Below are 21,571 nucleotides of genomic sequence, written 5' to 3' on the forward strand. Positions count from 1 at the left end.
TAGTTGCCAATGGAGTGACCAATTGTCTGAAGAGTCTATTCAACTCTTCTATCTCAGCCTTCATCCTAGCTTTTGACAACTTCAGGTTTTCCAATTGTCCCTCAATTACTTCATTGGTTGACCTCCACAAGCCAACCTTGGTGTCATGTCTAGCCTCTCCAAGGTCCATCGAGTGCAAAGTAAAATCATCAATAGTCATATCTTCAATTCTTCCTTCTTTTTTGGCTTGGCCATCTCCATTGTTAGGTGCCCTATTTTTGGATCTTGCCCAAGTATAGAAAAAGTCTTCTACTTCTTTACTTTGGTTAATGTAGATCCAGAATGAATTGCAAGGGATATGGTATCCTTGGTGGGGCGCTTTCATCTTTCCTTTTTCTCTTTCTCTCCATAGTATCCTCTAACCAAGAATCAATGCTCATCACCTTGGAGATTGTCCCAAGTGAATCTATGCTAAACATCTTCTTCTTGACTAGAGTGATTGTCACTGTAGTTGTAGAGAAGGGATTCTTTGGGGCCTAAGAAATGAGCTTGGAAGAGCTCTAGCCTTTCTCCACCTCTGAGGTTCTCTTCGTTGCCTCATCAGATTCAGTAGATTCACTGCTACTGCTCTTTCCATCTCCCAAGTCTACTATCTGTATTGGAGAGTCACTTGGTTGTAGAAGTGTACCACTTATTGGTAGAACTGGATTATGATGAGAAGAAGGGACTGGTATAACATGAGGAGAGGGAATTGGTGTAACATGAGGAGAGGGAACTGGTGTAACATGAGGAGAGGGAACTGAGGTAACAACATTATCCTTTAGCTCCTCTATCTTCTTCTCGTCAGCACCAGTTTGGGTTCCAATAACTGGGAGGGAGCCATCTTGACACGTCTTAGCTATGGGAATGCTCTTATCTGGAGTTTGGTCACCTCCTCCTAAAGGTTGAGCCAACCCTTGAGTGATAGCTAGTGTTACGCATGGTGTAACACTCTGAGAGGAAGAGGGAGTTGTAGTTGCTAGAGAAGCTTGAGTGGTTGTGCCCTTACTCTGGCTTCTTTTGGTTGTCCATTTGACCCACTTCCTAATTATTTTGATGATTTAGGCCATCATAGTGTCTAAATATTCCTTAGCATCCTCATAAGGCTCTGAACGGATAGGAATGTTTCTTAACTTAGTCAGATATGTATTACAATACATATATTTCCCATCATCCTCCAATCCTTCAATATTAAGATTGATATTATATGTTTTTATTTGCTCCATTGTGAGCCTGGCAAAAGCACGATCTTGAATTTCAAATTCATCTTTACAATTCGCCCAATAGTCTTCAATAGTGATAATGTGTTTGATCACACTCCCAATCTACAACACATCCCTAGCATATCCATTCAGATCAAACATACGTCTCAAGAACTCATACATCTCCAATTTGTATTTCATCTCGAACACTTTGAGCATATTCTTTGCATTAGAGTAGGACTCGCAACTATAAGATGTTACTTTCATAGGGAGCTCATATCCCTTCTTCTTCAAGCTTTCACTTAGCACATTCACCTAGATTGCCTGCCTCATGATCTTTATCAGCACAATCATGTAGCTCAGATACCTGGGCAGATTTAAGGGGAATCCATTGAAAGCTACAAGACGCAAATATGAGAAAGATGAGAACTGGATAAAATAGCTTCTGAACTGACTAATAGCTATCATTGCCTCTAGATTGAATCTCCTCTTCAGGCATCCTTGGAGTTCCCTACAAATTCTCATTGTGAATGCATCATTAACTTTGACATACTTTGCATAACTATTTTGCAATTGCAAACATGGATAGAACTCATAACACTTCACATCATCAGGAAATTTTTGTATTCTTGGAAGGCCTGACCATAACTGTAGAGATGCTAGCATGTAAATTAGAAAGGAAGACATATAGAAAGTGTTGTAGAACTTCGTGGCCCTAAGAGCATTGGAAAGATTTTCACTTACCTCATGAGCCCAATCAATATATTGTGTATTTGAACAAATAACTCGTACTAGAAAGAAATACCATTCAAAAAAATTTAAAGCTTCTACCTCACTTTTTAGTCTTGCAAGAGAACCAGAATATCTACAATCTCAGGTTTGAGATTAGTACCAAATAGAGTTTTGGGGACCTTACTCTTAGCGCTCTACGGCTTTTGAAACCAAGATTGCATAATTTCCTTCCACAACACCATTTTCTTTGTGGAGAACTCAAAGACTACTCCTCCTACTGTCAAGTTCGAAAACTCCTCCTGTTTTGGAACTCAGAGGCAATTCACCACAGTTTAGCTATCAATGGAGATTAATATTGTATGATCAGGTAACACAATTTGTCTGGTATCTAGATTGTAGTGATTTATGCATTCATAAATCAATTTTGGAGCTTGGACTACTACTGGGAAACTAGTTGCCTCTACTAGTCCACTTCCTTAGAGCTTCTCAGTTATGGGATGAATCGGCTCTAACTTCAACCTCCTTTGGAAATCTTGCATATCATAAAAATGGAGTGAAGTATCTGTGAAATTTTGCAACTTGGACTTGATTCCATTTAGCCCATCAAAACCCACAAACCTGGTTGCCATTCTATTTGAGAATGAAGTAAATTGGAACTTTGAATCTAGATGAAGAATAGGATATTGAATTCACAAATATAGACTATTTGAAAGAATTATGCAATTTAATAGAATAACAGTTCAAGAAAAAGTGATAGCTTGAATAGCTATTATGTTTCCATCTATATAGGAGTCTCAATTCATTTGTTGATCTTCAAGATTCGCACCACACGAATGAATTAAAGGATAAATTCATTGAAATAGTAAAAGCGAGAGCTCTAACAGATATTTTGGTGTCTTTTCATTGTTTTTGTTGGCCCAATGATAACTTTCCTTTCTTTCATACTTACCTTTCCATTTCCCATTAAGTTTCGGGGAATTATGAATTTAGTATCCCGTAAGGAAATATCTGCCTAATTAAATTCTACACAGTATACCTTTCTTGTAATGGTTAAATTGTTTCCATTATCATCTTATGATGTTTTATGTGTGATTTGTGAGCCCAATCTGCTTACAAAGTTGATTTTCTCTTGAATGCGAAAAATTGTCCTCATGGGTAGAAAACCCACCGAGGAGAAGACGATTCTCATTTTTCCACCCAAGCTTTCCTTTAAACTTTGTCTTTTGAGTTAATATTTTCTTTGGGCTCAGAAAGGCTTAAAAGGACTATGAAAGGCAAAAGGAGGCCCACTTTCTCGTTTCTTTCCTTTACAACTGCATTTGGCAGAAAATGGACTTCATGGGTCAAAAGCCCATCGAGGAGAAGTCAGTTTTGAGTTTTTCGCCTAAGATGATTTTGAGTGCTATAATGAATCTTGAATGTCTCCCAAGGTAGAATATGGTAGTGAAAATAGGGATTTTCCATAAGATAGCTCATTATCTTCTTACGTCGATCCATGAGCCCCATTTGTTGCTCTTTGCAAGAAATCGCCTTCATGGGTAGAAAACTCGCTGAGGAGAAGGTGATGCTCATTTTTTCACAAGCTTCCTTCTTTCATCGAAAACATGATAAGCCACAAAAAAGCCTAGGTTTGTGAATAAATTTTGCATGTTGTAAGAATCCCCATCGAATCAGGTACTAAGCTACCCGTAAACTCACAACATCGAGGATAACCACTCAACCATAAAATATGAGAGAAGGGAAAGATGAAAAATCAAATGGAGACTCTTTTCACCTAAGAGGAATTAAAACTAGACCTAGAAAAACCTAGGCTTAACTGAGACACAAAATTTTCCACTTTTGCAAAATGGTTACAGGGTGAAAAGTGGGGCAACAAGTACCAAACTAAAAATGAAGTGATCCAATCACCCAAAGTCATACACCCAATGCCATGTCAAGCACTTGTTCCAAAGCATTCCATCATGGATTCCTCTTCTCCTCTAGATCTAAGCAATTCCCCATCCCATAATTCCCTTATCCCTCAACATCCATTTATCCCTCTTAATCCATCTCATGATCCCCTTCCTAATCAAGATCAAGACATTCCATGTACCGTATTGTTGATTACCCTCCATCTCTAGAGCTATATTCATTGATCCTTCATCTTATGGTTCCATTCCCTCCACTCCATTCTATGATTATATTCCATCTCATGATCTAATCATTCAACCACATAATCCTCTTATAAGTCAAGATCAAAGCACCCCTTCATTTGCATTTCATGATCCTAGTCCATCTAAAGATCATGTTATCCCTCATAATCCCCCCCCCATGATCCTAATTCTCCACATGATCCTATCACACCTATCCAATCCACTCATGAACCTGATATACATGGACTCGCATCTTGTATTGAAAATAATAAGTATCCCATTGAAGAAATAATGTCTCAAGATGTTGGTACACCTTCAACTCCTTCCAAATCCAAAATTCTTCCATCTAAACCTAAATGTTCCCATCATCCATATTCTAAATCCATTTCAGGACCTTATATCAATAATCCTCTTCCATCCCCATTACCATTCATTCTTGGTCCTTATGTTCCAAACAAAAACCCTTCATCCATTCCATCCATTTTGGGTCCTTACATACATCCATCCACAATATCCAATTCTTCCACTTCATCCCCTCATGCTCCTAATAAAGATCAACAAAGGAACACATCCTTTAATTACTTTAAATGTTCACCATCCCTAATTTCATCCATAAGCTCTCCATACCATTTATCCTCATACACCCGTACCATGGCCAATAGAAGCAAATTTGATGCCAAAGATAAAGTGAATCAAGCCAAAAATATGCAAAAATTCAAGGATCGACATTTCTCCTCTAAAAGACATGTTCAAGAAAAGAAAAATATGATCCAAAACAAAGAAAAAAATTCAAAGGCCGCAAAGGCTGAAAATAAAAAATGCAAAAATCATGTGGATTCCAAAGCTACTCAAACTAGCAATGAGTCTCAAAGAAAAGTCCAACATGACATCCAATTTTGCTAATCCAAAGGCTTCCCTCATCCATAAATCCTCAAAACTTCCATTTACCAACTCTATTTTGGGTCCTTATGTATCCAAATCCACCATCCTAAATCCATCATCTCCTTCATCCATTTTGGGTCCGTATGTCCCAAAAGTCAAACTTTCTCCTACATATCCTCCAATATTTCCTCTTTTCCATCACTCTTCAAGGTTTGTGTCAATGAATATCTTTCCACCTCCTTCATCCACTCATTCACAATTCTTCCAACCTAGCATCTATCAACCATTTCTTCCTCCAAATCACTCCACCCCCTTAATCCAAACTTTGTCATAAGTCCTTGACCTTCATTTTCTAATCCATTTCATCGTTCTTTTCAGTTTCCTACCAACATCTATGAGAAAATAGTAAAAATTCCTTGAAAAGAAGAAAGAGAAATAAAAAGGGATACCATCCATGTATCTTGATGCTTGAGTCCTCCCTTTGTATCCGATGCCTTTCAATTCATATATTCAACCATTCACTTATCCTTCCATGTGCACTCTATACTGGGGGCAAGCTTCATCCATATCCCATTGTCTTACCATACTTCCATATACCGTTCATCCTCCTTTTCCATCTTTGATCTTGACTCTCCTTTACCTTCCATCCATCCATATGCTCAACCTATCCTTGGCTCATAATCCATACATAATCCTACATACTTCCATTCCCTCCCATGCCTTTCCTCCATTTCATGTTCCACACTTCATCCATTTCCTTCATACCATTATCCCTATCATATTTATACCCTTGCTTTCATCAACTGTATTCATATCTCTTCCACTTTCATACCCTCCCTCCCATATCCCATACTCCTTCCACTTTCATGCCTATGCTCATGATCAATACTAGAGGCATGATAACAAAATGTTCATACATGCTTTGGAAGAATACATGCCTTAACTTCCTCCATACAATAACTTTTGCACCATCTTTCCATATTCATTCATCCTTTCCCACCATATTTCCTTCCATTTTTCCTACCCTTCGTATAGGACATTTTTGGTAACTCCTTTGAAACATGGTCCTTGGCTCCCAATTTTCCTATATTGGACCCTTTGGTCCCCCATATTGTTCCACCATTTAGATATCCCCACCATCTCATCGATTTACCATTCCTTGGATCTCCCTTGTCAATGGTCCCAATCTAGTCCTTTTCATCAATTCAATCAATTCATTTCTCCTCTAATCTAATCATATTCCCTTCTTCTAATCATCTCATACAAATCAATTTCCATAATCAATTCCTTCATTTTTCCATTTATTTTCATATACCTTCATCAAATTTGTAGTCTTCCATTAAGAAAACTTTCCTCTAGAGAACATTTATCACTTGCTCTCTTGCATTCTCCTTCCATTCCAATTCAATTCATCCATCATCTTATCATAACTTATCTAAATTCTTGTATTCAACATATGATCTCAGGACATTGAGCTTCACCCCATCAAACTGAGCTTATCAAAATAGTGATTGCAAAAAAAACTTACACAAATTCACACTGAGACTACATGATTTGAGAACCCATTCCTTTCACATAATTACTAGCAAACAATCACAAACATTTCAATATAATTCAATCAAACAATCAATTTTTGCCTTACAGGATGAATCCTTCCTACACAAACTTTACAGATTCACCATTCGAATAATGTTCATGGCAAGAACTATGAATTGAATGACTACTTGGTCATGAGGTCTTTTTGTTGATTTTATCTTTGTGTGTCAGCGACAACCTTCCCAAATGTGCCTCAGTGCCTCAGTCTTCAATATCTTGGTATCATTTTCATGGCTTAACTTGATTAAACGTGTCATTTTGTAGTATGATCTATTTTCATGATTCTTTAAAACATCTTTGACAGTCTCCAGTTATAGTTATGCATTGCTCATGGGGGGCAACAGGTTAGCACAATTTCCACCAAGATCCTTGAAAAGACTTTGGGTGTGCCTAGACCTCTCTAGTGCATATATGTCATTTGTTTCATCATGACTATGAAACTTACATCTATGTTCCTAAAGTCTCTATTGTGTTGAGAGTCTGGTCCACGCAAAGGAACTTTGTCATCCATGTTGCTATAGCATTTGATGCATAGCTCCTCTTGCAATATCAAACTAGGGTGTGCTCTCCCATATGAACACAATTGAATCCCTCGGTATCATATAGTTACAATGCATTTATATTCATTATCTAGTTATATCATTATCCAATTCACCTTGCTTCATTTTGATCTTACCGACAAGTCATGCAAGGTCATCTCTTAAGCCTTTTCTCTTTCCCTTTTCCTTCATGTGTCTATTTTCAAGAAAATGGGGCAAAATATATTCCTTTTGCACCCCATTTCCTCAAGGGGGCACCCTCGTCCCTTGTTGTCTTGACACCACATCAAAGAGGGACAAAATGTAGACACTTAAAATTGTCCTAAACACTATATTAATTTATTAATATTTCTTTTGTATTTGTCATATTCTTCTACTTGTTTAATTAAATAGGTTCACTTCCCTAATGCATTTAAATATAATTTGAATACTCCCCCTAATGTGTTAAATTTATTTAATGCACAGTGCTCCATAAATCCCCTTTTAAATAAATTTCAATTTATTTAATTCCCTCCACTTTATTAAATTCTATAATCCTATGATAAAATTAAATCTTATTTAGTCTAGTCTTAATCCCACCTAAAACCTAGTCTACCACCCATCACTGTCATCCTTCTAAGTCTACCCACTAGTTAATCCCACTTAATTATCCTAAACACTTTCTTAAGCATCATTTAGTCCCTAAGTATTTTCTCACACGTGTGAGAAACTCAAAATCCAAGAAAGTCTCCCTTTTATTATTTTATCCAAAAAGTCTCTTACACTCTTACACACTTGTCCCCCTTTCCTTTCTCCAAGGTTGCTCACACATGTGTGAGCAAACCTTGAGCCATCTCTATCACCAAAAAGGCTTATGTTGATCATTGAATGACTTGTCTCCTTAGCCCATGTGTCTCTCTTGTGGCACCTATGTGGATGTCACATAGATGCCACATCCCTGAGGCCTCTCTCAAGCCTATAAATAGAGCCCTTGTCTCAATAATTTCTCATCTCCTCCCTTGCATTATTATCATGCTAGTTTAGTTTTAGAGCTTTTAGAGATTTTCATGCTTAGAGCTAACCCTTGTTAATTGTTTGCATTGTTTCATTTTCTAGATTTTACATAGTTTCATGGTAGCATAACATTATTAGGTTTCTTTCTTCATTGCATCTCATCTCCATTCACATCTATGGAATCTTTTGAGGTTGGCTTACTCGTAGCCATTTCTTGAAGGTATTTCACATACCTCTTAGCATAGTTTTCACACATGCATTCTTGCATTCATTTGAATGATTTAAAAGGATTCATTCATAGTTGTGTTTGAGGAGAGCACATCCACATCTCTCATCTTGAACACACCAACAAGGCCTCTTATGTGCGCCCTTGTTGAGTTGCTTTGGGGTTGTATGATGACTTTTCTTTTCGGTTGCACCAAGTTTTAAAACTCAAGCATAGGATTAGTTGTATTTTTCTTTCTTTTAGATATTTGATATACATGTACAACTAACGTTTGCTTGTTTATGCGTGCTCCTGACAGGTTAGGTTTTCTTGCATACATTTTGTTAAGAAACATGTGTTTGGTTAGTTAAACCACAATCCCCTTTGCATCATAGTGGTATCAAATCCATTATTTTTGTGATCAGTTTGGTATATGTTAGTCACCAAAGAATCATTATTTCTAGAGATATCAGAGGCTAGCACAATAACTAAATATCAGAATGCAATACTCTTATTTCAATACTTAGCCAATGGAGAAAGAGGTATCCCAAGGACTGAAAATGTCAAAATTATCATATGGAAAGGGCACAAGTACAATGTTGGGCATCTCTTCTTCAAGCTTATACATATATGTTGTACAAAAAAGTAGGAAAAGCACCACTCTTTGTTTAGTCTTCTCCAATATGTGCCTAGAAAATTCTAGAAAATTATGTTGGTTGAGCAAGGAATAAAAAAGATTCTTTTCTGTTGTAATAGAGTTGTGTTGTGTTATATAATTATTTGTGTATTTGTGTTTAAAATTCTTTTATGTTCTAATAGAGCTTCAACCACATTTATTTTTCAGACAAGTCCCATAAATGTAGTTTGGGAGGGGATCAAAATATTACTGATTACTATCCTTTATTTGTAACAGATTGAGTAATGATCTCATATTCATGCAGAGAATTGGTTAAGAAAGGATCAAATATAATAACATTGATATATGAAAGGGATTGGGTACATTATCCATTCTTCTTCTATACATATCAATGACATAAGCTTATAATAATATTGGTTAAAGTTACCTAATTTGATCTGGGCCATTGTTATGATTTGATTAGTTAATAGTGAAGCCATGTTGTGAATGGACATGGCTCCACATTTTGGAGACATTTCCTTTCATGACATGTCTCCTTCATAACATACTCATAGCAATTTCTTAGAGCTAAGAGAGATATCAAAATCTATTAATATTTTCTGATTTTGGTGATTTTAGACTTGAATAATAATAAGAACTCTGATCTTAAATGAGATCTTTAACATGGTATTAGAGCCTAGTTAAGAGGAAGATCATATTTATTTAGAGAGATGCCTCTTCTATGATGGTAGGTTTTGTGGAGTTTGAAATAATGTCTGTAGATGTTTGTCAATACAAGCTCGACTATTTCAAGAGTTTTCCGCTCTTTCTTGAGATAATGACTATTCTCCAAAAGTAGACAATAGTAGGCAAGATCACAGAGTAACCTAGGCACAAGATGGATAACCATGAGGCTGGGAAATATATGAATAGACCCTCTTATGAAGTGTTTATGAATTAATTAATATAAAGAACATTAAAAAATTTAGTTCTTTCTGGGAAAAAAAGGTAATCAATGAGTTTATTCTACGATGAAGGAAGAATCAAGCTCAACCTTATTCGCAAAGTTATAGTCACACCGTTGAGTAACTGTCACCAGATTAGATGCCATTCTTCCATGGAAGCATGCCAGTTGTCAGGTTTTAAATAAATATGACAATGTTTGTCTTCCAATGCACTAAATAATAATAGGTCATTGAGGTTAGTGTTGCCAAGTAAATGTTTACAATATTATGTAAAGTGTGATAGTCCTATAGCATTCTAATATTATTCTTGGCTAATCACCAATTCAATGAGGAATTCACCACAATCCCTACAAATATCTAAGAATTTGAAGTGTCAAAATTGGCCAGAGTTTCTAAAAACATTCATTAGCATTACAACATTCTTGTGATCAAGATGTTTAATGAGCATGAACAATAGAAAATGACTAGAATGGTCTACAAATTGACCAATAAAAAAGCATGAAATATCATAAAATATTAAAATGAAAAGGTGAACTTGGCATTTGGAAATAGTAACTGAAATATTCATGTATAAACTATAATTTAACCAAAGTATTTTGAAAATAAAATTCAAAATTCAAATAAGTAGGTATCATATATAAACCTAGCTACAGATGTAGCCAATGAAGTTTGACTTTTGCGTATTGTAATTTTCAACAAGGATTATAAATTGTGAAATTATAAATGCTACCTACTTTCTCCATTAAGCGTTGCATGTCATATAGAACACATAGTGCGAGTCGATTATGAAGGGACTAGTGTTTCCTACTATCAAAAAAATGAAACGTAGGTTCAAGTACATGACATATTGTGGTGGCCTCCTTTTCTAATTTGGCCATGTTTTGAAGACAAACCTTTGACCAAACTTTAGGATCCTTTGCTTCCTCCCTGTACTATTATTCAAAATTGTTGGAATTACAAGTGGGAAGAGTAAAACTTCTGCGGGAGGGGGTGAATCAAGAGTTTAAACTTGGACCCATAAAACTTTTACCATTCATTCATCACATGCATTAGCAAATAAGCTGAAATAACACGTAAATCATGTGCGTCTAAATCATGCAAACATGTAATCAATCACACACATAACACCAGCTATGATTACCCATAAAGCCTCCAAGTGAGAAGGTAAAATTGGGGTGGGGATGACACTCAAAAATCTTCACTACTACAGCTATAAAGTGTATCCAATGAAGGTTACAATGATTTGACCATGAATCATGGTCTACCCTATGAACGATCTGCCTTGTTAAAGGCTTACAAGGACTATTAGGTCTCACCTTGTTAGAAGATTTCAACACCCTATTAGAAGTGTGCCTAGTTAGAGTACTTCAACTTATAATTAAGTAAGCACCCTATTAAAGGATTTCATACAACCTGTTAGGACTACTCTATTAAGAGATTTAACTGAAATCACCTATTAAAATGTCTCAACATAGATCCTGCGATTAACACTTGCTTTCGTGATAACAAATCACCTCTACACAATGTCCTTTTGATCCTTCATGATTAGATGTCTCCAATGTTGTATCTTGCTCTCTATCCTCTATTCTTCTCTAACTGGTTTTGCAATTCACTCTTACTTCTAAGTCACCTTGAATGCTTTGCATGAAAACTATCTTGTTTGCTCCTCCAATTCAATCACTCACCCATTGTAAAGAGTTTAGTGCTTCATCCTCCTTAAGAATACTTAGGTGGCTTAGGGTTAGGTATGAATCTACGGCTGAGATTCATCTATTTTGCTGCTTAAACCTTCCCTTTTTCTGATTTGTGCATGTAATTGCACAGGGACTCCAAATATAGATTTGTCCTTATCTTCAAAAGATCACAATCTATCATTAAGTCGGCTAAAAAATGGTTTACATAGTTATTTGTGCCATTACAAACAAATATGTAAAAATTGTGTCACTTGGCATATGAAGTCTTTGATGCTCGACATGCACTGTTCTGTATACTGTGACTTTGCACTTGCATTACTCGGCGTCCACTATTTACTTGGCTCCTGAATCACTCGACATGGTCTATTTGCTCAACACTTGAGTGACTCAGCACATCAGTGACTCGACACTTATTACAACTCGACATGGTCTAATATTTACATGTTGTGCTCAACATGAACTGAGTAAATGGATTAAGTGTGTTGACACTCACTTGTCAAAACCAATCTGAGATCAACAATCTCCCCCTTTGACACGAGTGTCAAAAAAACTTGAATATACATAATCAACTTGAATATTCTTGAGCATAACATATCCATGAGTCAGATTATATACAAAATTTCAAAATTTCCAAAATTATGCAATAACCTATATACCTCAAAATTGATAACTCCCCCTAAGTTAATGTATCCAAAACCTGTGCCCCCTTTGACTTCAATGCACTATATCTGATACTCTTTCATATGATATGCTCTATCTTAGTTGATATTTGTATCTATTCTCTCCAAAATGAATCTCCCCCATTCTTTATTCTTCCACATTTATTGTTATTTCATTGTTATATCTCCCTCTTTCTTTATTCTCCCCCTTTTTGACACTTATGTCAAATGGGCTATACACGTATAGTGTGTTTGTCCAAAAAGGATTTATGAACATCCATTATGATCTTGAGGGCTACATCCCAATTGTCACATGCAACATCCAATAACTTGATTTGGATTGCAAGCTCAGCAACGAGGTGCACTAGGCCATCTAAAGTAGAAATATTGGGGTCTTTCTTTAGTAGTCTCGACATAACCTAGTTCCTTTTGTAGTATCTCCATGTGCGAGGTAAGGGATTCCTACATACATGTCATTTTGGCTCTTATGCTAGCCTCATATACTGTCAGTAAAACTAATTGACTTTGTGTCTAAACTAATGTTCTGAAATGCTTCTCACTTTGAGATGGGTTCTAAGGTAGCTTAGTACCTAATATGTTGAGGTTTCTCTCTAGACTCAAAATATGACTCTTGATCTCTTGAGTGAAGAGTGTAGGATCACATAGCTTTGTGTATAGTGAGAATATATTCTCAAGTACCTTCTTCACCTATTCAACTTTAGTTACCAATGCAACTTGAGTTAGTGTTATTTCACTAAATATTTTCTCATTCATCTTTCCTTGAAACTTCTTCTCAGACCATTCTAAAAGTTTTGCACTTATATCAAGGTCTTCATTACTGACCTTTTCCACTATATATGTTAGTTGTTCTAATAGTGGCTTAGTCTCTTCAGGAGTTGATAGGTTGAATGCATCTAAAAAGATGTCTTTTATATCTTGGAGTGCTTGCTTTTGCTTGTGTTCTCTCCTAAGCATTTCTTGATGTTTTTTCCTCTTTAAGGCTTGTTGCAAAATGCCTATTTGCTCCAATGTCATATTCAAATTTTGGAATCATAATTTCTTCATCAAGGCTGATGTCTCTATAGTGAATTACCTTTTCTACCTTTGATGAGTTGGGGCTTGGCACTGAGATTTATAATGGAATAACTTCTGTGCTCAGCTTCTAAAGAGCTTGTGTAGGAGAAGTGCTAGATGTTGGCAATGCTACCATCACTTGAATGGCTTCTTGTTCCTTCACCTTAGGTGTTAACTTATGCTCTTCAAGCTTGCCTTAATCTATCACTATGACCTAAATAGCACCTTGTTCCTGTGCTTTAGGTATAGATGAATCTATTTGTCCTATTTTTTGTTGTTGACCCACAATATCTTTCTCTTCTGCTTGCTTTTTCTTAATAGTATTAACTTTAACACTTGTATCAACCTAGTAGATGTATCTACTATTGTTTGAACTGAAGCTTGTACATTAGTAACTAAAGGGATGAAAGAAGGTGGTTCCTATGGATTCACCTGTTCCCCTGTGACCTCAGTTACTACCTTTTGCAATTCTTCTACACTAACCAAAATTGGATTTTCATACAGTTTAGCTTGGAGTGTAGATTGGTCTAGAATCTTCTTGAAGTCTTCTATATTAAGTGGATTGATGTTCTGAGGTGAAGCATCAGAAACATCCTTTACAATTATAGTTTCAGTTGTTACACTTGTGTCATGAGGGGACTGACATTAGGCATTTGTGTGTCCTGCATACTCTGTTCATCTTGCTGCTGCTCAGCTATTGCCTTCTCATCATTTTATTTTTTTGTCTCTCCTCCAACTGTATTGTCTTTACCATCATCTTTCTTATCATCATCTTGCTTGTCATCATCATTGTCATCATCTTTATGATCTTGTTTATTATCATCCTTATCATCTTGTTTACCCTTTGAAGGGTCAGGTTCTCCTTATTTCATAGTGGTCAACCCATAGATAAGTTTCCGTATTTGAGTTCATTTCTTGACCACATCTTCAATTTTATTATGAAGAATGTTGAAGGCTCTATATTTAGGTGTAAACCTAACTACATATCTCTTGACAACCTTAGCAATTTGTCCCTTTGTCAACTCTGGCATCACTTGAACTAATGTTGTTTCTCTGATCTGTTTTTCTAAATTTAGATAGTAATGCCATTTTTTCTCAACAATATCATATAAACCTTTTGGTATATTGTTGGCAAATTCTAGTGGAGTGTTCTTAACTTTTGACATTATGGCATATAATTCCTCTTCCACTTGATTTTTCTCTTCTTTTCCAAGTTTATCAAAATCAATATGTTTCAAACTAGATAAATCTACATTGCTTTTGATATTTTCACATAAAATTTCAAGATCAAATAGGGTATTGTGACTTAGCACTTTAAATTGGTTATTTTCATCCGATTTTGTCCTTTCTTCATCAGAATCTGGCTGTGCCACATATTTTCTTCTTTGTCTTTTCTACTCTTGGCCACCTTGCTCTATTTTCTTGGTCTTTTCCTTGGCCTTTTGAGTTGTAGCACATTTTTTGGCTCTAGTGGTAGGAGCAGTGGGCTTGGCTAGGCTAGGTTTAACAATCTTCTTTGCCCTTGCCACTGGCTGTGCCTTAGCTTTCCTCTTCTTTGGCTAGGTAGGACTAGGTGCTTCCTTGGCTTCTTCTCCCTTGACACCTTCAGTTTCCTCCTCTTTCTTGTCTTCTCCTATGCCTTGGGTCAATGCAAGAGGTTATTGTGCTTGTTCTTCTTCTTCATCCTCTTCTTCTTCTTCTTCCTCCTCCTCTGCACCTTCTCCAAATTTTGCTTTCAGATTCTTAAGTAGCTTATCTTTCTTCTTGAGTGTGGAGGCAGTTTTCAACTCCATAGCAATCTTTGATTTTACCATCTCATAGTTGCCAAATATCTTTACACTTTTATCTATTTCCTTTGCTAGTAGTGTTGTGGTGGCTACTGAGGCTTCATCAACATTAATTTCATACCCAGGTGGTCTTAACCATCTTACCCTTGGTGTGGCAGCTTGCACAAAAGTGTAATCAACATCAATAATGAAACATATGTCATTATAGTGTTGTTCAACCAAATAAACTGGTATCCTCATTCTTTCCTTCATTGATTTCTTAAAATCTTCAAAATAACTTGTCATCAAGGTTTTAAAGTTTTCTCCCATTTGCTCAATGAACTCATTGATCTACACTGCAATTGACCTATTGGTCCTCCATCCTATAATATCAAAAGAGGGAAATGCATTCTGTACATAAAAGAATATGCAAACCAGTATTGAGCCAAACTTGCATTGTGCACTCTTGGTTTTCCTGATAGCTCCAAGATTCTCCATAAGTTGTAATTGTAGGTTTGCCAAATCACATGTATGATCTTTCTTTACAATCTTGTAACCAACATCCATAACTATGCAGGGTACACTATTCAATCTACCAGATTGATAGAATTTGTGTGATATTACCCTTACAAAAAAGTTTAGTAGTGGATCAGTGATGGTATTTATAGTCATACCTCTCTTATTCCAAAATGCTCCAGTGTTCTTCTCAATTACTTCCTTAGAGTCACTTCTGAGTGTCTTTGTCCGATTTAGGGTTGGATAGCTAGTAACCCTATGAATTATTCTCTTGGTGATATTGATAGGTCCTCCCTCTAGCCATAAAGAACCATCATGAATTTTACTTAGTACTATTCTTATCCACTCAGTTTTAAACACATTCAAAAAATCTAGGGCTCATATCAAATCCTTTTTCTCAGTGATTTTGTATTCCTCCTTCAAAACACCATTCTCACACAATCTTTTATACGCATCTCTTACCACCATGTCTCCTATACCTCCTATTTTGCAATTGTAATACTTCCTCACGTCTTGCACCATATTTACGTTTGGCAGGATCATTGACAATGTGCCAAAAGGATCTTGTTTATAGGTGATGTCAGGAATGACTTTAAATATGGGTTGCTTAACTTCATTACTGACAAGCTAAAAATTCAAAACCTCCTTCCCTTCAACATTTTTTGAACTAGATGCCATATTGTCAAATTAGGGTCTATGCAAAAGTAAACTGCGTAGCTCAGCTTATGATAAATACCTTCTGAAATTTGATAAGCTTGTGTGAGATCATTGCTAAAATCTCTGCAAACACTTTGAATAGGCTTCTGAATTTCCTTTTGCCCCACTTGCTCTTGCTCAAATTTGAAATGATGAAAAATGAGCAGAAATCAATCATATACCCTTTGAAAACCTTGCATTTAATGTTGAGTGCTTACACAACTATAAGCTCAGCATCAACCAATTTTAGAATCACTTGGTATCCATTGATATTTCCATCACTCAAAAGCTACTATGAGCTTGGCATCAACTAGATAGTTTGGTAGCTTGACATCAACTAACATTCCACTCGACATACATAAGAAACATTTCATACTCGACAACAACATGAAAAAACTTAAAGATTTAATTTGAATTTTCAACAACATCTTGCATCTTTATTCATGCTAATGTAGTCTTTTCAGTACTATCTTCTTTGGAACTGATGTATGATATAACACTTGAATATTAGTTCTACATACCTCTTGATTGCCTATTTTGATGAGGTGTGATCACCTGACACATTGGGTGAAGTGATCCCTTCTCCATTTGATGTGCTGCAATCATCCTTCTTTTTCCATGTCTTGCTCATCTCATCTCTGATGTGTTCAACATCTGCCTTGCCTTTTTCTTTATCAAATTCACAACTTGGTGCCTTTGACCTATTTGGACAATGCTTAATAATGTGACTAATCTTAAAACAACTAAAACATGCAGTTTGACTCAACCACCTTTGTAGTTACCACTGAAGTGTGTCCTAATGCAATTCTCATGATCATGTCCATATTCTTGACAATAATGACAGCTATATTTTGTATTATAATCTCAATTATGAAAGTTCTCATTGTTTCTTAACTTTCACTAATACAAAAAATCAATATGTGATTAAAAAAACTACAAAAATTTGTATATATACGACTAAAATCAGTCATGTGACTAATAGTAGTTAATATCCAGTCATTTATAACACTACTAAATTTACTACTAAACTATTTGATCACTGATTTTAATCATCGATTTAGTAGCATATTTAATCACATATTTAGTATATTTACTCACATATTTGGTAGTCTATTTAGTAGCATATTTAATAGTATATTTGGTCACATATTGAGTAGCATATTCAATAGCATATTTAGTCACATATTTGGCACATATTTGATAGTGTATTTAGTAGCATATGTAATAGTATATATGGTCACATATTTAGTAGCATATTCAATAGCATATTTAGTCACATATTTGGTAGTGTACTTGGTCATAATAGGGCACGATGGAATCGAACCACCATCCCCCTGCTTGTAAAGCAGGTGCTCTTCCATTGAGCTACTGCCCTTTAAAGAATACATAATAAATTATTATTTGTTTCATTTCATTCTCAATATAGCACCCAAAAAGGTTATGGACCTATATTTCTTGAAATGGGGGCAACAAGGCAACATCCAATCAAGCTGGTAGTTTAAAGGCTCCTTTTATTTCAAAAAATAATTCTAGTTTGTCAAACTTAAATCAACTAGAGGAGAAGGGAACTGGGTTAATGGATTTTAAATTTAAAAATGGTGTCCAACTTGTTACTAACAATGTAGAAGTGCATGAAGTGACTAGAAGATTGCTTCAAGTGTGTCATCCAAAAAAGACACTCTGTACTGGATACAATGTCATTGCCTATAATGACACTCTGCACTAGCCATTGGCATGACACTCCACTAATAGATGAAAAGCCACCAGTCATAAATAGATGATCCAAAAAAAGCACATACTGAACTATTCATAATCCATACGATCCATGTACCTATCAATACAAGAATGTTTGCTTGTGCCTCATTTTTGTGGTTGGCCACCTCTAACAATTCCTACAAACTTAGACGTTAACACTAATAATACAATGAGAATATTTACACTACAATAAATAATACAATTGAATAATATTCTTAGTGCACACAAATAAAAATTTCTAAAAACTTAGATGCAACACTAAAATACAACGAGACTATTTATACAACACTAAATAATGCAAAACAATGATGTTCTCAGTGCACCAACTTCTTCAAAATTAGCAAAGATCATTCACAAAACAAAGTACTAGGCTCTATAAAGTCTACAACAACAAATAGTTTGGAGCTAGACAAGGATAAATATCTCCAACTATGTCATTTAATCCCAAAAGTAGAGTTCTTGTGAAACATTATCCAAAAATTTGAGTTGATAAGTGTTTACTAAAAAATATGAAAATAAATCTCAATAAAACATCACATAAGAATAACAATCACCAAGCTAGCCACGCAATGATCTAGTAGTGTAGTAGGGAAATTTTCATGCTGATAATGGACTCAAGATGTATTGGCCTTGCTTCAGAAGATGGTGAATCTGCAATAGTGCAAGCTACACCAGTAAAGGTTGGATGGCAGTGATTCTGAAAAAGGTTGTTTTCTTAGGTAAAGCTTCTAAATCTTAAGAGTATTCTAAGTTGTCCATGTTGTATTCCCCACATGATTAGACAACAAAGTAGCATGAATGCACCAAGTACCTGTTGTTGTTGTTGCTGCTACTGAATTTGTTGTGCACCACCCCTCCTTCCGCCCATTCTCTGTCCTTGTTGGCTTTGCTTCTATAATTGAAATGGTAGCATAAAATTTTGCATCTATGCCATTCTAGGGCAAATTCCAAGTAGCAGTTGTTGTTGTTGATAACCAAACTTGCAAGCTGCAAGGAATTACAAGAATCAGGGAATTTCTAGCCAAAGTAACTCCCTATGAATCAAAATTAAAGTACTTACCATCCCATTTATGAACTTGTGGAGGAATCAGGCCATGAGGACCCAAACGTAGAACAGTTGTTGTGGGGCAAACCTTGGAGCACTAGGATAATATGGTAATAAACTAGTTGGTATCGCAAGAGTAACTCCAATAGGAGCTCTCATCTGAGCAAACTAAGCCTAGCATGACAACAGATCAAGCATTTATTTTGTTTGCAAGCACTTGAATCTTTTGTGCATCTAGCAAATCAATAATGGCATCTTGAATTTTCTACCACAAGACTTCTTGACAGTCCCTCTTTTCACTAAACTTATCACCAAACTATTCCTACCCAATCTCTGTGGTCCTTTAGTCGCCAATAGATCATCTCCTATCCATGATACTCTAGACAAACTCCCACTCTTTGTATGGGCAAAGCTTCCTGAACTTATCCTACAAGCTCTATAATTAAATAACAATTTTCTTCTATAAATGGACTAAGCTTTACCTTTATTGACTCTATTCTCTGTTACCTTTTATAGAGACATCCATCCTTCTCTTTATCAACCCGATCTCACTTCCTTATCTATCTCTATATTGCAATTACAAAGATGAATCACGATCATTTCTTCCTATTCAGTTTATTCCTACCCTTGAATGGTTTCCTGTAGTGCCTGACCCTAGTTTGCATTTCTATTATCATTACCGAACTCTTGTAGGCTAGTTTGATGTATAGGATTAGTAGTATTGTTTTGAGATTGTCAAATATTGTTTTACATTCAGTTTATTATATGATGAGATTACTTGGTACTCTATATTTCATATATGCATTATGATTATACGGTGTTTTCAGTTACTAATGATGATCAGTTAGATGGACTATTATGTGTTTTCTTATGAATACTTACCCCATACTTGCATGTGTATGGTGTGTGTGTTTGTTTTCTTTATGTATGGCGTGTCTGATGTGGTTAAGGAAGGGAGTCGTAGTCACCTGCTATTTGGGATCTACACGATGCACCACTTCCTGCCATTGCCTATTTAGCTTAGAATATTGTGTTTGTACATGCGTGGATTTTATGCAGGTTGTAGGTACCGGGTATCGACTTCCCTGAATTGCCAGGATGAACGTACCTTATCGCATTATCTCAATGGTAAGAGAGGGGAGATAAATTCTTAAGTCCAAATTCCAACCCTTTAAGCCATTTGTCTTAATTTAAAATTAGGACAAGTATTTGAGTCGAGTACACTCCGAATGCATCGAATGGCGTTAATTCGTGATTATAACCCTTTTATTTGATTTGGTATGCATTTTTCTATGATGGGTTTTCGTATGTTGTTTTGTGAGTCCTTGGTGTATTTTCTATTAATTAAGTCTAATTAAAAGATTAATTAATGATTTAATTTAATGGAATATTATTATGATATTTTAAGATTTAATTATATTTAATTAATTGAAAAATTAATTAAATAAGAAAGAATTAAATTTGGAGATAAAAGTTGTAAGTATAAATTTAGAATGTGATAATATTAATTTAATTTAATAATAATATATTTAGAGTTTATTTTTAAATAAATGCTAAATATTATTATTATTTACGTGAATAAGTATTTTATCAATTAAGTTTCTAAAATAAATTAAAAAGTGAAAATATATTTAAATTAATGAGAAAGTTTTAAGTTCACATGACTATTGCATGAGATTAAATAAAAGAAAATTAATTAAAAGATAAAATTAGTGAATATAATAATGTTATTTTAATTTCATAAAGTGTGCATGAGATTAAAATAATAAATTAATTAAAAATAGAAGTCAAATGAAAATTAAATAAAGTTATTTAAGTATGATTTAACGTGCATGGAAAGGATAACAGAGTAATGCAAGATAAAAGAAAGATTAATAGAAGCTAATTTTGGAGTTGAGTCTTGTAAGCACAGAGTTATCCTGGGTGAACGTATAGTTAGTTCCCCAATTTAAGGAGAGAGAAACCTTTATCACAATTAAGAGGTTTAGTTTTGAAAGACACGGATTTTGGAGACATGAGTTTTTGGGAGACGATTATTGAACATGAATTTTAGAGACAAATTTGGGAGAGGGATTTGGAAGCCAATTTTGGAAGTGAATCTTCTCATAATGTTCGGTTGATTGCGTGGTAGGATCAGAACTAGGTAGGCTCTTGAGTTTTATGCACCTAGTTAAAATTATGTTATTTAAATAATTTTGTCTTCTTTGTGACTGGTAATTTGAGTGTTTGTATATCATTGCAACAAATCCTTCAATCTTGTAGTTTTTGGAAAGTCCTAATATGCATGTTGATTCCATCTGTGTGCAAAGAGATCAAAGAAAAGTAAATCAACCGGAAGCGCTCATTCTGTAGATGGAAGAAATTAGAATCCATTTGGGAAGGGTTTGAGATTTAAGAAAAGACAATTTTAATTTAGAAATTCAGATGCTTAAAGAATCTTTCCTATTAGATTATGGTTGCAATTGTTATTAAAAAGAGGATGAGAG

General features: G+C 35.3%; 1 non-coding gene across 1 annotated transcript; it reads right to left on the reverse strand.

The window, feature by feature from the left end:
• Positions 1-17,588: 17,588 nt before the first annotated feature.
• On the reverse strand, positions 17,589-17,660 carry TRNAV-UAC (transfer RNA valine (anticodon UAC)). Its single transcript has one exon. It is a non-coding gene; the product is annotated as a tRNA-Val (tRNA).
• Between the last annotated feature and the right edge of the window lie 3,911 nt (positions 17,661-21,571).

The sequence above is a fragment of the Cupressus sempervirens genome, chromosome 7 (genome assembly GCF_028749045.1).
Source record: "Cupressus sempervirens isolate cs-2001-9-10 chromosome 7, ASM2874904v1, whole genome shotgun sequence".
NCBI classification, from domain to species: domain Eukaryota; kingdom Viridiplantae; phylum Streptophyta; class Pinopsida; order Cupressales; family Cupressaceae; genus Cupressus; species Cupressus sempervirens.